Genomic DNA, 16,489 nt, shown 5'->3' on the forward strand with positions numbered 1-16,489 from the left:
ATCAGTCATTCTAAAGCATACTTCTGATTATGGCAATTTCCAGTCAAGAAAAGCCCTGTGGGTATACACAGGTTGCTGAAATAATAACTAGTTCTTAGTATGGCATTTAAGTTTGCCTACAGTATAATTAAAATGTACTTCATATTTGTCTCTAATAATTACCCTCAACATTTCACAATGTGTCATAAAGATGCTATTGGCTGTGTCACTGATGGTGGGTACATTAATTTTAGGTTATGTTCACATAAACATTTTTATTTGCACATATATATATACATGTACATGTGTAAAGAAATTTTGTATATATGTTAAGTCACATATGTAAAGATTGACTAAAGAAAACTATTAAGTAGTTTTTGATACAGGTGTTATAAAAATATGGCCACCTAGGGACACCTAGGTGGCTCAGTCTGTTAAGCTTAGGACTCTTGATTTCAGCTCAGGTCACAATCTCAGGGTCCTGGGATTGAGCCTTGCATAGGGCCCTATATTCAATAGGGAGTTTGCTTGGGATTCTCTCTCCCTTTGCCCCTCTCCCCAAGTGCACATGATCTATCTCATTCTCTCTCTCTCTCTCTCTCTCTCTCTGTAAAATAAATAAATAAATCTTCACCCCCGCCCCAAAATATGGCCACCTGAAATCCTCAGATTTCAGACTATGTGTAGTAATTATTGCCAAGGACTACTCACTCCTAGAAATTTACTTACTTTCTGTCCATTGTATATTCTCCATGCTTTCTTACTTCTAAAACTTTAGTTATTCCTTTACCTGTAAACATCACCTTTTATCATTACCATTCTAAATGTTATCTCTCTTATGCCTCTAACATCCCTAAAGAACAAGGACTGCCTCTTTTTTTTTTTTTTTGCCCAGTACTAGGCTAAATGCCTCAGATATACTAGAATTCTCAGTAAATAATTACTGAATTGCACCAAAAATATCAATATCCACAGCAAAATTGAACTAAATTCTTCTCCAATTTCCAAGCTGGGTGTCATCTTCCTTTAAACAAATCACTGAGCCCAGATGATTTCACTGGCAAGTTTTATCAAAGCTTTAAAAATGAAATAATACCCATTCAATACAAACCTTTTCAGAAAATAAAGAGGAATGAATACCCCAAAGTCATCTGGTGACAGTATTATGTGATCAGACAAGAAATTATAAGGAAACTACAGCCAAATATTCCTCTCAAACACAGATGCATTATATCTTAATTCCTATGAAATATAGCAAATCAAATTCAGCAATATATAAAAAGATATCACCATGAAAAAACAGGGTTTGTAACAGAATTGAGAGGTTGGTTTACTATGGAAAAATGAAACAATTTAACTTACCAAATCTCTAGAAGAAAAGAGAAAACACACACACACACATAATCATTTCATGAGATACAGAATGCATATATGATAAAATTCAATACCACTCATTATAAAAAATTTTAAGAAGCTGAGATGGAAGGGAAATTCCTCAATGTGATTAAAAAAAAAAAAACCTCTATGAAAAACCTACAGATGACTCCTTCAATGTTTAAAGACAGAGTGTTTTTTCTCCAAGACTGTGAACAAGACAAAGATTTCTGTTCTCACCTCTCCTACTCAACATTGGAAAATCTAAACAATGTATTAGGTGGAAAAAATGACTAAAAGCTATACAAATTGGAAAGGAAGAAGAAAAGCCATCTTTATCTTAAACGACGTGATTATGTACATAGAAAATTCTAATAATTCTACCATAAAGATGCTAGAAATAAGTAAGCCCAGAGAATATCAGGTCTCTCTGTTTAAAAAAATTGTCAATTGTCTCTAAAATCTATATTAACATACATTGAACTTAGAATAGTCAAAATAAAATTGGAAAAAAATTCAAGTTTGTACTACCTGATTTAAAGATTTACTTTCAGGCTAGCCCTGATTCTTGTGAAGGAGGTATAAGGATAAGTATATTTAAAAACACAATGTCTTAGTAAACCAAGAATTGAAAAGGATGATATTAATTTGGTAAAGAATAATGTGATAACAGAAATCTAAGTTGGTCCCCAAGAATCCTGCCCTCTGTGCACACACCCTGTATAATCCCCTATTCTTGAATGTGGGTAGGATATTGAATACTAAAAAAAAAAATTACTCCTATGATTAGTGTTACCTGTATGACAAAGATGAAGGAATCCCATAGATTTAGATGTAATTTAGGTTCCAAATTCACTACCTTGAATTAAGGAAAAAGAGATTACACTGAGGAGCCTGAAGGTTTCAGGTGAGCTTTTGAAAAGGAGATTGGACCTTTGTTGTAGGAAGAGATTCGAATTAGCAGAGTGTATAGCAAGGACCTGACACGCACACCAGGAGGCCTGTCCAGCAGACAACCAGCAAGAAAATGAGGTCTTCAGATCTACAATGGTTATGAACTGAATTCTGCCAGTGACCTGAGTGTCCATGGAAGATGTTTCTTCAGTGGTGTCTACAGGTGAGGACATGACTAGCTTATACTTTAATTTTAGCCTTGTGAGACCCTGAACAGAGAACGCAGTAAAAACATGCTACACTCCTGATCCACAGAAACTCTGAGATAATGAATATGTGTTGTTTAGGATGCTGAGTTTGTGGTAATTTGCTACACAGCAATTGAATTGTAATGCAAATAACAATAAAATAAATACACAAAACTACAGTAGACATCATTTGTAATAAAGAAACATAAGGGATATTTCTTTTAAAGCTATGAGCAGAGAAAGAATTACTACATTTTCCCAAAACTTTACTGGAGTTCCTGTCTAGGGTAGAGAATCAAGAAAAATCATTAGATCTAATTAGGACTTAAACAGAACCAATTTTGTCATTATTTGCAATAGAACATTTTTCCTCAAAACCTGAGAAAATCTGTAAATATACACTAGTAGTAATAAGTTCAGCTGGTTTGCTTGATTTATACAAGCATAAGGCAGTTGTAAAAATGGAATATGTTAAAACATATTATTTGAAATACTGGCAAAGCCTATAATTTTTTGAGAAATGTATCTACATTATCTTTATGAAAAAAGGTATAACATTTTATTAAAGACATTAAAGAAGAGTCCTTGAAATGAGAATTTCATAATGTCTCTAAGTCCAAATATAAAAATGTTCACTCTTCCTAAATCAATATAAAATATCATTATAATTCTGGACAAATTCCTAACAGGCTTTTTTGCAGAACTGAACAAAATAACTCTAAACTCTGAAAAACCGTAAGGAAGAAAATATACAAGAAAATTTCAAAAAAGAAAAAGTGAGCTTACTGCCCTATCAGATTTCAACAATTATCATAAACATTATGAATAATAAGACAGTCTAGTATTGGAAAAGATGTAATAAATGGCCTAACAGAACAAAATGGGGAACTCAGAAACAAACACATGCTTTTATGGAAATTTGATATATTACAGGCATGTCATTGTAAATAAGTAGATATGGATGGACAATTCAGTAAATGAGACAACTGGCTATCCATATGGAAAGTAAAATAAAATAAATTTCCTTTTCTTCACACACAGAGATCAATTCTATTTGGATTAAAGACCTAATTGCAAAAAATAATAATTCTTTATTTGTTAGAATATATATAAGGATATCATTATGACCTTTGGGGAGAGAAGAACTTTCTTAAACAGGCAAAAACCATATTAGTAAAAACATGAATTTTAAAAGCCCATCTATGAGTCAACATACCATAAAAGTCACAGACTGAAATTAATACATGTAAGGGGCACCTGGGTGTCTCAGTGGGTTAAAGCCTCTGCCTTTGGCACAGGTCATGATCTCAGGGTCCTGGGATCGAGCCCCGCATTGGACTCTCTACTCCACAGGGAATCTGCTTCCTCCTCTCTCTCTGCCTGCCTCTCTGCTTACTTGTGATCTCTGTCTGTCAAATAAATAAATAAAATCTTAAAACACACACACACACACACACACGTAATTTACAAATGTTGAATAGCCACAGTAGAGCAAGAAGAAAAAGATAAATATATACTTCTTCATTCCCCCACACAGCATAACAGTTAAAATATATAATCAAGAATTAATATAAAAGGTAACCCAAATCCTATTGTGCGTGTGTTGGAGATCACTTAGTTTTCTTGAGCTGTGTTTTCTGCCAACGCCATGATCAGTGACATCATCAAGTCAGCCTGAAACTGGTGGGAGAACAGGGCTTCCTAATTAAAAAACAAAAAACAAAACCTTAATATCTGCCATGGAAGTGCTATGATGTGGTAACTTATACCACCATTATGAAGAACTGCAAAAGACACTTTGCGCAGTTCAAGATGCCACTAGTCAGCTTTTGTTTTAGACAGCAAAACCAGCCCAACACACATACCTGCAAAATCTTCATCCAGCAGTTAGAGATGATATACTTTGAATCTTTTGCTTTTCTTCCCCCAAATCCTATTGGACAAGAAAAAGATAGAAGTCAGTGAGATGGATGCTTGACCTGATGTTATAATCCTTCATGATTTCCCCATAGAAAAAACATGGTAAGTGGACCACAGTCCAATATTAGTGAGATCATAATGATGTCTATAGGTCTGCAAATCAGTGGTTTGCACAATATTTATATTAGACCTTAAGATCACTGTGTTTAACCTCAGTATACAAATAGATCATATGAATATATAAGAAAACTACCAACCTAACAACAACAAAAACAATAACAACACAAAACTAAAAATAAACCTGGTGGCAGGATCCATACGGAATTCACATTAAGTTTCCTGAGGCTTAGCTTAAGATGATATAAATATGAGCTTATATCAATGCAATTGAAGTGTTATTATTACTGTTCTGGATCTAATCGTTGCCTTTATAACCTGGGTAGAAACATTTAAAAAACAAAGAGCCCAATTAGCTCAATCATTGCCTATGTCTTAATGAAAGAGTCACTATTTTCAAAGTATAAACATTTTACCATGTGTCAGAAACCAAACTCTACACACTTGAGTAAAACAAAGCAGAAAGATGAGTTTATTACAAGGGTTTCAAGCTACAAGCTGTGAAACACAAGGTTATGGGAGCAATGGGCTGTGAGCAGGTTGCTCATAGACTAACAGATTTTTATGAGATAAATATGAAAGTTATTTGTTTTTATTCATTTGATTGCTTGCCTCATGGTCTTCCTTATTTGGATCAGGGTAGCTGAGTAGGGAAATAAGGCAATCCAGAGATGTAATGAATAGACTTGGCATTTGAAGATAGACTGGCAGTCTCCTACTGATCTCTAAGAATCACTGTAAATTCTGTTAGGTGAGGCCAAGTTTCATTTTCCTTTATACTTTGCATTGACCATCTCTAATCTGTCCCCGTTACGAGTGATTTCATTTTAGTTTATTCTAGACTATCTAAACATTTTCAAAAATCGATTTATTTATTTATTTATTTATTTTAGAGAGAGAATGAGAGAGAGCAGGGGTAGGGGAAGAGGGAGAAGAAGAGAGAGAGAATCTCAAGCAGACTCCCCACTGAGCATGAGCCTGAAACTTGGCTCGATTTAACAACCCTGAGATCATGACCTGAGTCAAAATCAGAGTCAGACTCTTAACCAACTGAGCCACAAGTGCCTCTGTCTTAATTTTTAAAAATACAAAATAGCATAATTGGAATTCAACTTAAAAGTCATGATTCTTCTCTTTCAAGATAAAAGTTCCTTATGAAATATACCTGAAGATAATCATCCAATTTCTACTCCATTCTGTACATGGAAGAGCTTAAAATTTTGCAAGTCAATCCATTCTGTGTTTCAAATTCTCTAGTTATCACAATTTCTTTATGCTGAACTTGAATTTGCCTCATTTTGACAACCACCTATAGATCTTTGATCTTCTCCCTTATTTTATGAAAGAACCACAAAAACTCACTACTCTCCTTATATCCTTTTGCTTTACTTATATTTGTGCTTCTCCTGTGGAAAAAAAGCTTACAAAATGGTGATGAGATAGGATATATAGTCAATAAAATCTTAAAGGTCATCACACAATCAAAACAACTGAAAAAATAACATGAGAAGTCCAAGTAATAAAACTTATGTCAAAAAAGTCAAGTTCTTCAAAAGTAAGCTCCCAAGAATTATTTTTATTTTCTGTCCATATGAACAGGGTTTATGATAATGGGAAAGGTTTAATAAATAGTACAATAATAAAGATGATTGAAATGTCAAATAATCTCATTTAAAAATGAGAAGGGTCATTCATAAAATATTAACATTTTAATGTTCTATCAGAAAGCTAATAATTATTAAAACTTTATCCAGAATATGTCTGAATATAATAATCTTTTAAATTGGATGATACTTTCTATAATGATTATTTTGGCATTTTATAAAAGATAAACATGTACATTGCAAAAAACGTCATAAAAATAAGTATGTATAAAAATAAAATAAAACCCATACGAGACAGTCAATGGAATATTTTTACTGTGAAAATGAGTAAAGGAAGCCTCATTAAAAATGGATTCAGGGGATGTTTGGGTGGCTCAGTCCATTAAGTGGCTGACTCTTGATTCCAGCTCAGGTCATGATTTCTGGTCATGGAATCATGCTCTGGGCAAGGCTCCATGCTCAGCACAAACACTGCTTCAGAGTCCCCCCCTCCTCCAACCCCGCCCTTTAGATTTATTTATTTATTTATTTGAGAAAGATAATGAGCAAGAGAGAGCAAGAGCATGAGCTGTGTTGTGGGGGAGCGGGTAAGGAGGAAGTGAGGGAGAGGGAGAAGCCCACTCCCTGCTGAGCAGGGAGCCTAATGTGGGGCTCCTTATGGGGACTCTGGGATCATGACCTGAGCCAAAGGCAGATGCTTAACCAAATGAGCACACAGGTGCCTCCAGATTCTCTCTCTTCCTTTGCCTCTCCTCCTCCCCTCAGTTCACTTTCTCTCTCTCAAATTAACAAAACCTTAAAAAAAAAAAAAAAAAAAAAAAAAAAAAAGGAGGCCCTGCAGGGGGCGCTCTCATGCACATACAACTTAACAGCCTGCATAACCAGCAGGAAAAAGGGAAAAATCAGAATAATTTGACCAAGAAATTTTTTTTCCTCCACAAAGAAATATTATCTCCTGCTTTTTAGAAAAAGAAGGAAGATCTCTCCCTGCTCCAGCAACAGTGCACTAACCACTGCTTGAAGCCGATGAGAAACCATCACACTTTCTTAACTCTTGTTGTTCTCCAATGAACTTTTGTTCAAATTCTCTCCAATTCCCACCTAACACCTAACCAAAATTGACCTTCCATTCATCTCTTTGGACTTTGCTATGGTTCACAATACTTTGCTTGAACCAAATTGCAATTCCTCTGATATTCTGGAACGAACTCATTTTGCTAGTAAAATAACTGGCTGTTTCATTTTTAAGTTTAACATTACATTAACAGTGAATGTCCTTATAAAGAGACTTTGAAATAATCAATTGCTGGGGCCTACCCTATTTCTTCCCAATAGCTTCTTTGAAAAAACAACTTGCCTTCCTTTTGATAATTGCCTCTAAAGCAGTTTAAAGAATGAGGGATCTCTCTCTCTCTCTCTCTCTCTCTCACACACACACACACACACTTACAGACTCACAGATGCAACTTGCTTGCAATAAAACAGTTTGAATTTAGGAATCAAACCTATGTTTGGTATATTACTGACTGTGTTTTAAAAAATATATATATATAGTTTCCGGGACAGACAATACTACCATATTTCATGGGGGCTGTCTTGATCCAGTTTTGAGATCATGGCTAAAAAACGAGTCTCAATTCCACTTGGAATGAGTTTGTTAAGCTTACCTACCAGCCACTTCCCTTACAGACTTTAACTCCTGGGTTACAACACATATACCCAGCTGCCATAAATCCCAGATGCCAAACATCTAGGGACAGGTACTCCTTTGTTAGGCCCATGGAAATACGCAGAACACCCAATCTGTAGGAAGCCAGCTTGTCACACCTAAATCACCTCTTACAATTCCAGCCTTCTCTTAGCCCTTTCTTCAGAGCAAACCCCATATGGCCATATGGAGATATACTACCTCCTCCAAAGCTATAAATAATAATAATTTTTTTAATCAATCCTAGAATCACTGTGTTACGTCTTGTCATCATCAGAACCTAACTAACATTGAATAGAGGCATAGTCCCTGTCTTGTGTGTGTGTGTGTGTAGATAGATAGAGTTTAGGAGATATTTAGATTCCCTATGTATTTCTATGCATACATATATCTCCTTCAAAATGCTCATCCTCTATAAGGTAAAAGGTGTTTGCCCCCTACATGCCTTGGTGTTATGAAAAGGGTCAGAGAGAGAGATGCTCAACTGGTTTATTTAGGTCACTTTGTGTTTGGGGAAAAAAGAGAATAGGTTGAGAACGTGGTGCCTTTCCTTTCATCTGGAGCAGCCTTTGCTAAAATGTCCTGATGGAGTTGCCCGCCCTTGATTTAATCAGACAGATAGAATTCATCATTCTAAAGATACCTATGTAACTTAACACCAATTCCCGATGCCCCTTCTCAGCTCAGGAAGGCATTAGATTCTGCTTAGCTTCGAAGTAGTAACTCAACTCTTCTCTTTGGCTGAGGATCCACCCAGGTCATTCCCACTTTGTCTCAGCAGAGTTGAGGCAACATTAATGCTTACTCATGTTTCTTAAAAACTCTGTTACTCTGTGATTTTGTGTAAAGGTTCTTCATCCAAGAAAAAAACACAAAAACTACTCAGGGATCTAGACTCTTCTTTTGGACTAGAGAATTCATCTTTAATAACTATTTCCTTCCATTCTAATATACAGTTCCACATATTCTACTGAAATTGGGAATTTATCCTACATTCAGTTTTGCATTCCTATGTAATCAAATATTTTGTGAACTTTTTTCCATGTTAATAAATATTCCTCAAAAACACAATTTCCATGGCACCATAACATGTCCTCATTTACTTAACAAACCCTCTATTACTTAGTTTATTATTCTTGGATTTTCATAATTCTTGTTTCATATATAGTGATACCATATGATTATATTTCATTTGTCCCTAGGATTGTTTTCATTAAGATGGTATTTCTAGAAGTAGATACACTGTGACAGTTAATATATTTTAAAGCTTTTAAAATGTATTTTTTTCCAGTTAGAGCCCACCAGTGTACTCACCCATGAGCAGATTATAATGAGAGTACCTTAAAGGTCCATTTTCATTTCTAACATTATTTTATTCTAAAATAAATGTTTGTGAAACTGAATGATAAAAACCTCTGTTAAAATAATAAGATAAAATAGTGATGTTAATACTAGAAAGAGAAAAGGATTTGATAAATAAGGACAAAAAGATATGCTACCTTTGTGTCAGTAGGTGAGAAAATATGAGGTAATTGATTATAGAAAAGACACTGGCTTTATCTGGTCAGATCTAAAAATACATCCCATCATTATTACTCAGACTTGTGTAACCTTGAATGAGTTGCCTAACTTTTCTATACTTCAGGGTCTCATTTGTAAAACTGATTATTCTAATCAATGTCATTAAATAATTGTCAGGATTAAATAAGAAAAGTTAGTGGCCCAGAGTAAACCTTAAATATATGGTGGCTCTACTCCATATTGCCACTGTGAATTATTCAAAAGCAATACAAAAAGCAATCTATAAAATTTATCAACTTCTTTAGTGCAGAAAAAAAAAAATCAACCACAATTGATCTTTAAACGTTTCACTTGGTTGCTATAGAATGATGAAAATGTGTATTTGTAACTCTGTGAATCCTTTTTCTTTTCTTTTTAAACCCAGCCTGGGCTAGGAGGAGGGATGGTGAGGGGTGGGCAGGAGCAGAGCTACAAATGCTTTGAACATTATGACAGAAATCTTGCTTTCCTTTTCCCTTTTTTGACTCTCGGTAACTATGTTCAAAATCATTTCTAAAGCCATTGCATTTGGAACATATGAATAGACTTTGATTCAATGAACAATCACTCAGTCTGAATAATTATCCTGTGAAGGAGAATTGCATGTAGTTTAGGCACCATTTAAAAATCAATGTTGTGTATAGATTTCAGGGTTGCTAATTTTTATCTCACTTGTCTCTGCTAATACCTATTCAATTGTGTCTCACAAATGTGACTTTATTAAAAGTATGACTTGCTAAAATTTCTATTGGAAGTGAAAATAATAGATATAGCAAGTTTTACTATCTGCTAAACATTAGTCATTGTTACACAACGTGGTTATTTGGGACGTTGTGAGATTCGTTTTTCATGCTATTGACAACAATGATCATTCTTTTATTAAATAAAAACTTATTGAGGTGTTATACTGAGAACAGAACTATAAAAAATAATAGAAGTTCCCTCATAAATTTGTCAATGTGTTCTTAAGAAACACACAATAAAAATGAAAACACAAAACTAAAATGATAATTTCAAATTTTGATAAAGGCCACGAATGAAACGAACAGCTGAATGTGATAGAAAATAACCCATGGGTTGGCCAAAAGTATGTTCTCTATGGCAGGAAAACTTGAGTAGAGAAAAAACTAGCTCATTAACGGTCATGAGATACAAAGTGCCAGGATCGTGAATTAGGAATGAATTTGGTTTGATCTAGAAAGAGAAATAAATTAGTGAGGTTGAATAATAGTGAACAGGGAGGGAAGAGTAGGATGTGAAATCTGAAAAGTAAAAAGACTGAAATCATACAGGAATTTGGTAGCAAAGTAAAAGTTCGTATTTTATTCTAATTTCAAAGGAAAAGCTCTATGACAAATGGTGGTGGAAAAATTGGACATCCACTTGCAAAAAAAGTGAAACCAGACATAGACCTGATGATTTTCACAAAACAGCAACTCAAAATGGATCACAGACCTAAATATGAAATGCAAACCTATAAAACTCTTAGAAAATAACATAGGAGAAAATCTAGATTACCTTGGATATGATGATGACTTTTAGAGGCATAATTCATTAAAGAAATAATTGCTAATCGGGACTTCATTAAAATTGGAAATTTCTACTAAGCAAAGACAAAATCAAGAGCATTAGAAGATAAGCCACAGCTGGGGAGAAAATACTTGCAAAAGACACAGCTGAGAAAGGACTATTATCCAAACGATGAAAAGATGCTCCATGTGATATGTCATCAAGAAAATGGAAACTGAAACAATAAGATACCACTATACACCATTAGATTGACCAAAATCTGAAACACGGACAACACCAAATGCCAGCAAGACTATAGAGCAATAGGAATTCTTATATAATGGTGGTGGAAAGGCAGAAATGTGATAGCCACCTCAGAAGACAATTAGGCTGTTTCTCACAAGGGTAAACAAGATATGATCTACCAGTTGTGCTCCTTGGTATTTGCCTAAAGGAAAGGGAAACTTATGTTTACAAAAAAACCTGAACAAGGATATTTATAGCAGCTTTATTCATAATCTCCAAACCATGGAAAGCACCAAAAAGTGCTTTGGTATGGTGAACAGATAAATATACCACAGTACATTTAGACAATGGAATATTTTTCAGTGCTTAAAAAAAAAAAAACTAAAACAAAAAACGCATTGTTGAGTCATGAGAAGACAAAGAGAAAATGGAAAGGCTTAAGTGAAAGAACACAGTCTGAAAAGGTACATGCTGTACAATTCCAATGACATGATATTATGGAAAAGAGCAAACTATGGAAACAATAAAGAGATCAGTGTTTGCTATGGGTGTGGGTTTGGGGGATGGATAGGCAGAATACAGAGGATTTTAGGACACTGAAAATACTCTCCATGAATTATAATAACGGATGTTTATCATTATACTTTTGTCCAAACGCACAGAATGTAAAACACTGAGAGTAAACCCTAAGGTAAACTATGGACTATGGAATGCTTCTGATGTGACAATGCAAGTTCATTTTTAGTAAAAAAAAAAAAAAAAAATGTGTGTGTGTATATATATATATATATATATATATATATATATATATATATAATTCTGATGAATGATGTTGATAATGGAGAAACCTATGCACATAAGAACAGGGGGTATATAAGAAAATCTGTACTTTCCTCTTAATTTTATTGTAAACCTAAAAGTGTTCTAAAAATCACATTTTAAAAAAAAAATAATTGACATAGGAATTAATGACATAGGAAAAATAATTGAAGCAGAATCTATTAAAGGTTAGATAGGTCTTATCAAACTACTACTGAAACTTACCTTTTTAAATTTTTTTTAAAACTTATTCATTTGAGAGAGAGACAGAGAGTCCACAAGCAGGGGGAGCAGAGGGAGAAGGAGAAGCAAACTACCAGCTGAGCTGGGAGCCTGACACGGGGCTCCATCCCAGGACCTGGAGATCATGACCTGAGCTGAAGGCAGAGGTCAGGTGAGCCACCCAGGTGCTGTTACCAAAGCTTTTCTCATATCCATTGAAGAAAGAAGCAAAGGAAGGGCTTAAACCTTATTAAAAAGTTAAAAGCCTTATATCCAATGATCTTTTCCTATGTTGCATTAGTACTGGTTGTACCCCTGTCTTGCCAGGAAAGAAACAAAATAGAGGAGGATACTAATTTTTTTTTTTTTTTTCAAGACCTCAGGGCCATCAACAAAATCATTCTCTCTTGCTCACTGGCAGTACCTAAACCAAATACCATCCTGACAACAATTATGCGTGAAGCTACTGCTTCACTTTGATTTTTTCTCAACTTTGGTAGTGTGTCTCTAGAAGAAGACAATCAATACTTTTTGCCATTACTTGGGGAGGACAGCAATGCACTTGGACAATCGCGACTATAGGTTTCACTGAAATATCCTCTTATTTTACCTAGGACTCCTATCAAAAATCAAACCATCTAAATTTTCCTTGTGAGGCAGCTCTGATATAATATGTAGATGATTTTCTAGTTTGTTCAGAAAACAAGGTAGTCTTAAAAAGCTTTCCATTAACTTTGCTTTCAGCCTTAGCAGAAAAGGGACATGAACCTTTCAAAAAACAAATTATAATTTAGCCAAAACATAGTCTACTTTTTAGTGTGTGACATATCTAAGGAGGGAAAAGCATTCTCTCAACAGACTAGAGCCTGTCCAAATGTATCCTAGATCCCTCATAAAATACTAGTTAGTAAGATTTATGGGTTAACTGTATATTACAGACAATGAGTGGCAAATTTTTCAAAGATGGCAATGCCACTTTGTGAATCAACTAGTCTTCAGTTAGACAACTTTTCCTCTGATAAGCAAAACAAGATCAGGGCTTCTAATACCCAAAGAAAACTCGTGAATAGCCTCCTTCCTTAGCCATCATAAACAATAGGAAGCCCCTTAGTCATTTGTGTTTTAGAAATCTGGTAAGCCCTTGGAGTTTCAACTCAACTTTAATTAAACCATCAAATACCCATCACTTACTGTAGCCTCACCATTGACCTGATTGCAAAGGCTTACCTCCTTTTCTTTGGGCAATAGTTGCCATTGTAAGACTTGCTGGTACTTCTGCTGAACTAGTTCTAGGCTCCCCACTTCATCTCATGGTTCCTCATTCAGTATAGACATTACTACTGACTGAAAACGTGCAACATTTTTATAGCCAGCTAATTAACCTCTTAGAAGATTCTGTTACTTTTTCCCTCTCTCATTATTATTCACCACCCCAACACCCTGAATGCTGACACTAGCTTTCCTCTAAATCAGAAGTTGGGGAAATATATGATTGACCTCAGGAAAATTTTTGTACCAAATCTAGTTTTATTACAGACTCTCGTTAAGAACCCTGATCTAGTATTATTTATTTACGGATCCTACCTCAAAACTGAAACTGGAGGTTATGAAGCAGAATATGCTCATTTAAACTATCATTTAGAATACAATCCTCCACCTGAGGTAAGGGCAACCTACACGGAAGAATTCATAGCACTTACCAGAGACTGTCAACTATCTAAACAATAGAGTAAACATACACTCAGGGTTGTGAACTGAGATGTAGCCAATCTCCCAAAATTCATGTTTTTGAAAACCTTAACTCTCAATGTGACTTCATTTGGAGATAGCTTCCAAGTCAGGACTAACCAGAGAAAGCACATAGCCCCTTAAAACTAATCAGATAAGATGCCCCATTTCTAGTTAACCCATCTTTGGCTACCCCTTGCCAATAACCTTTAATCAGAATATATCTGAAGCCATTCTCTTTTTTAATTTTTTCACTATAAACTATTCCACTCTCCTGCTTGCCTTTGAGTCTCTGCCAAATGCAAGCGATAGTGGCTGTGGCTGACTACCTCACTATAGCAAACTGAATAAATAGTTTCTGTTTTGTTTTTATTCTCAGTTCAGCTATCTTCATTTATTTCCACAACCCATATACATGCAACTATTTTTGACATGGCTCCATTTATAGCTGAAGCCAAGTGTGAGTTTTAAAAACCAAGTTAGAAGTATACATTCTGTATGAATTAAAAAAAAATGTTTTTATAAACACTGATGTTTTATTATTTATTTTTCTGTGGTCACCAAAATTTGTGTTTGGTTTAGTTTCTTTTGTTAGTTTTTTTTTCTTTTCTTTTTCTTTCTTTTCTTTTCTTTCTTTTTTTTTTTTTTTTTTTTTTTTGCATTGCTTAATTTTTATTAGTGTGTATTGAGATTTTTATTGCAGGAAAAAAATGAAGGCTCTGGTTGTAAGATACATGATTACTGGACAAATTGTAAAGCATATTTGAGAATACAGAGTAAAATAAATACCACTCAAAAGCACAGGTAGGGCTATTTATTTTTGTGTACTTTTTACAGACATTTCTTCCAACACAAACTGTCATTGCATCAAATACATTATTGTCATCTTACTTTTTAAAAATTACTGAAATATTAGTAGCATGTTTCCTGTTGTGAAGTATTCTGTTAAATGTGGGTTTTAAAGTATTTTATTATATTCTATTATCTTGATGCATCATAACTTTTTTTTTGATGGGAAATCATGGTTTGTGGGTGGTGCTTTGAAAATATCACTGGCACCAAATTCAGTAGTCTCAATGAGGAAGATGTCCTGCAATAAGGAAAGGCTTTTGGAATTGAGATCACTAGAAGCTTGGGTATCACTAATGGTGGATCAGGTTCTAAATGGTTAAAAAATACAGCACCCACGTGTATCTATATTTATTTCTTCATAGTATTTTTAATTACCATTTTTTTCTTACTGCCAGAATTCCTTCCTAATTTTGGTATCTCCATATTGTCACTACACTATATAAGAAAGAGATGATAGGATTATAAACCACTAATTAAGCTTAGTACCATAAATATAATGTAATAAATGTAAACATAAATAATATTATTTATGAGAACCGATTTCGTGAACATTCAGGATGGAGAAATTAATCATTTGATAAAATAAAAACTATTAAGAAGAACTATTAAGAACAACTATTTGCTGTGCTATGAGTCCAAAGTATTCCAAGATGGATGTTTATTGTTTCACTTTTTTACCATGTTGATCTGATCAGTAAAATAAAGGAGAAGTGGCAAATTCTTAAATTTATGTATGAAAGGACTAGCATGCCTTAAATAATTATTCTTCAGGAGCTGAGGGTGGGGGGTACAGGAGGCAGAAAGAATGCCAGGCCAGAGAGAATTAAAATAGTTTTTAGAAAAAGATGGAACTTGTAGGGGAAACTTGGAAAGAGGGAAATATATTTATGGTGGACTTTTATAAAAGGTATACAATCCAATTCCTTCATCTACCATCACCATGGGATGTACTGACTAATGAACAATCTCAATTTTTTTAGAATATTGTGGATTTGGGTTTGGATGTGGGACACAGAGGCAGAAGAATAATTATTAAATCTCCTTACCTACTGACAAGCCCTTAAAAAAAGGCAGAGTGACCTCCACCTTAAGGCTTTGCTAAGCGCAAAGGACAATCCTAGCCTGATCAACCCCCTACTCCCAACCAGGATCCCGTAAGTCTACTTTAACAATTCCTTTGGGAAACTTTATCTCTAAACCTCCAAGATAGTGTCAACAATCATTCCCAAGCATATGGCCCACTGATACACATCTAAGGGGTCTCAGGAGAAGGTTTTATTACTGGTAATGAATAACTATTTCCCCAGACAATAACTAGCCCCTCAAGGTCCTAGAAACCTTGCTTCTAAAATTCCTTAGAGACTTAGGCCATCCCTAATCCCCTCCCTAACTTACAGGTATATAATAGACCACTCCTCATATCCCTGGGCAGCAGCTCTTCCTGCCCATGGGTCCTGTCCCCCTGCTTTAATAACCCACCATTCTGCACCAAAGATGTCTCAAGAATTCCTTCTTGGTCATCGGCTCCGGACCTCACCCCACGGAACCTCACCTACATTCTAGAACTTCATTAGATTGGGTTTCTTTGAATGTTCACCGTGCCTAGAAGAGTCTTAACTTTCTACTGTTTGTTTTAGAAAATTTCCTCTTGTAGAATGTTACCAACTCAACAAAATAAAAACACTGACTCGCAGTTAATCTTGTCATTA

Source organism: Lontra canadensis, unplaced genomic scaffold (genome assembly GCF_010015895.1).
Source record: "Lontra canadensis isolate GAN:19392208 unplaced genomic scaffold, GSC_riverotter_1.0 scaffold46, whole genome shotgun sequence".
Lineage (NCBI taxonomy): Eukaryota > Metazoa > Chordata > Mammalia > Carnivora > Mustelidae > Lontra > Lontra canadensis.